The sequence below is a fragment of the Lathyrus oleraceus genome, chromosome 5 (genome assembly GCF_024323335.1).
Source record: "Lathyrus oleraceus cultivar Zhongwan6 chromosome 5, CAAS_Psat_ZW6_1.0, whole genome shotgun sequence".
Taxonomy (NCBI): Eukaryota; Viridiplantae; Streptophyta; class Magnoliopsida; order Fabales; family Fabaceae; genus Lathyrus; species Lathyrus oleraceus.
This window is the reverse complement of record NC_066583.1, coordinates 343,107,576-343,110,584: the sequence shown is the minus strand read 5'-3', so window position 1 is coordinate 343,110,584 and position 3,009 is coordinate 343,107,576. Positions and strand designations below refer to the sequence as shown.

The window sequence follows — 3,009 nt, the reverse complement described above, 5'->3', positions numbered from 1 at the left end:
AGTAAGCTATGTGAGGTTGATGGCGATGCTTAAAAAGCAATCGACTTACAAGGGTGTGAAAATGGGCTCGATATTGAATCGAGAAAAATATGATTTTTATAGTTTTAAAATGGTTTTGAATGAATGATGAAATTAAAAGACAACAAATCTATGTTATGATAATGAAACTATGAAAATAATAAAGCATAAACATAACAAAAAAATGTTAAAAGAAATAAAATACTAAAAGAAAATAAAATGCTAAAAGAAAAATAAAATACTAAAAAAAATGCTACACATGAGTATCAAACCCACCCCACTCAAGACTATGATACTACCCTTCTCCACCAGACCACTCATGGTTATTTATTATTTTGATGCTACTTTAAATATATAAACTAAGATAAATTAAAAAAAGGAATTAAAATAAAGAAACTAATAAAAAAAAGAACCTGTTGGACTATCCTAATAAATCCCAGCCGCTTGGCTGTTGGGTTTTTTAATGGGGGATAAGTTGAAAACATAAAAATAATTATTAACTAAACCTAGGAATTCTAAGCAAAACCTTTAATATTTTCAAAAAAACCTATTCTATTTAAAATGAATTAAAGAAAAGAAAAAAAAATCGGAAAAGGTACAGACTCGTTCTCTCCCCATCTCACGCTCTCGGCAAGCTCGCTCTCTCCTCTCACGAACTCGCTCCCAAACTCGAAGAAATCTCTCTCAATCGCTCTCGTCGCTTACCCTCAGCATCTCTCTCAATCGCTCTCGTCGCTTACCCTCAGCATCTCTCTCAATCGCTCAACCTCGTTAACCAGAGAGAGTGCAAACCCATGGTTTTAAAGAGAGAAGTCAAGCGGGAATCTCACCTTTGGCGTCGACAATGAATCAGGTGAGCTTGAATCTATCTCCTCTCTTCCAATACTGGCCTTTTACTTTGATTTCTGGGATTTAGGGTTTTTGTTTTGCTTTTAAGTTTCAATTTCGCCTCCTTTTTCCTCCACTGATTCGTTTTCTATTTATGCTTCACAAATTAGGGTTTCAATCGGTGTCTTGGATTCAAAAGAGGCGTTCCTGCCAAACACTTTCTTTGTGCTTAGTAACGGATTGGTCCCTTTGATGTATGGATTTGTAACAGGTAATCTGAGCATGTGCTTTCTCCTTTGTTTTTGTCTTAATTCCAATTTGAGAATTTCTGGATTTTTACAGCTTTGGCTAATCGTACCTTTTTACTGCAGTGAAAAAATGGAGCATTGGTTTGATTACAGCTCTGGTTTTGATGATCGGGTAACTGAGACAAAATCGGTATCATGAAGCTTTCAGCATGAGCATTTGCTTGTGAGATAGGTCTTGCTGCTAACTTTGTTGTTTGTTGCAGGTTCTACTTATTTAACATTCGCATTTTGCACAGTTTGCTGAAAGAGACAAACAAACCCTTTCACTTTGCTCAGATAAGTAACTTTAACACCATCTTTCTCATCAAAATCAGAAAGGACTTCGACAAGTTCAAATTGATATTCTGCATTCTTTTCAGGTTTAGAAGCCCATCCTATATCCCAATGTCTGAAAATTGCCCAAGTTTCTCCCTTCATGGGATATACCAGATAAGAATCTCTAGCATTCCCTTTTACACAATGCACTTTGTGAAAGAACATATCAATATCCTTAGTTATCTGAGTACTTCCAAGTCTGTACTTACCGCATGCAATAGGCAAATCTGCATCATGCCATTCAATCTCATCTTTTAGATTTGGATTTGGTTCCAACCAAATATATTCCAGTTTGAAAGGGGAGTGCACCTTCTTGATGCGAGCATAGAATCTTGGCATAGAATCAGTATCATCATAAATAGCCCAGTATTGATCAGCAGCAAAACAATCCTTTATCCTATCCTTATCAAAATCACTGAATTCTGGATCAGGACAGAATATAATATTGGGATTGGATGTCTCCTTTCTTTTTGCCTTTTGATCATGAACTGAATGCTTGTCTTGAATAATTGCTGGATTACTTGGACTCTGTAGGACACATGCTGATGCAATAGATGGCTCATCTTGGACCAACTCCATGACCATTAGTTCAGCTTGTAGGACACTCATCTTAGGTTTGCTTTCTTTTTGAATGGTTCAGTTAGCTAGTTGTTGCATTCAATTTGATTTGTGTCCAATTTTGTGTGCCACTGAATGAATTAACATGCATGGTCCTTTGTGGTTTATTGAACATTTCCTGCAAATGGCTTACTATCTTGTATTAGGCCTTTTGAGACTTGCTTGATATTCAATGGCTGCTGTATCGAAGGGGCTCATGATGATGGTTATGCGGTCAGGTGAAGGTCTGCAGTTCATATGGTGTCTGATGAATTTCAGTTTTAGTTCTTCAGCTTGTTAACCCCAATCTTTCTTTTGCAGGGTGATGTGAATGATATGCAACCTTCCTAATCTCGACCAGCTTCTTCTGCCATGGCCATTTACTGATGAATTTGTGGCAACATTCAGAAATGTGTAGGCCCTTTTAGATATTTTATTGTAGGTTAACATGATGATGATGATATGGTGGTCTTGATGTAAGCCAAACATTACAGTAAGCATATCAAAGGGAGAACAAGGCAAGGTAGACTTCAATCTCTCCATTGTAGCTTGCATTTGAATTAAGCATTGGATGATGGATTTATTGATGCTGCAGAACCTTGTGCTCAGCTTCAGAAGAGAATAAAGCAAGATGCAATTTGTTTTCTGCAGCCAACACAACCTTTAGTTCTGTATCTCAACTTTCAATTGTTAATGAACTTGTGTGTTGTTTTTCAATCTTGGAGATAGAAGCACGGAACAGCTCCAAATGAGTGCAAACGAGATTAACAAGATCCCTTATCAAAAAATCAATCAGATTTATATTTCTCATGCGTCCTGAAATTTCACCAAGTACACCATTAATTAGTTGCACCAACTCCTCAGGAGCCTCTTTGTCCGGTGTTAAGCGAGAGTACCAAAGATCTGTTACCCACTCAGAAACCAGATGTCTAGTGAAGTGATC

The 3,009-nt window shown here is 37.0% G+C and overlaps 1 long non-coding RNA gene across 1 annotated transcript; it reads left to right on the top strand.

Moving 5' to 3' along the window:
* Positions 1 to 597: 597 nt before the first annotated feature.
* LOC127084527 (uncharacterized) lies at positions 598 to 1,436 on the top strand. The gene is made up of 4 exons (XR_007788729.1): positions 598 to 871; positions 1,017 to 1,117; positions 1,218 to 1,266; positions 1,358 to 1,436. It is a non-coding gene; the product is annotated as an uncharacterized LOC127084527 (long non-coding RNA).
* Positions 1,437 to 3,009: the final 1,573 nt, after the last annotated feature.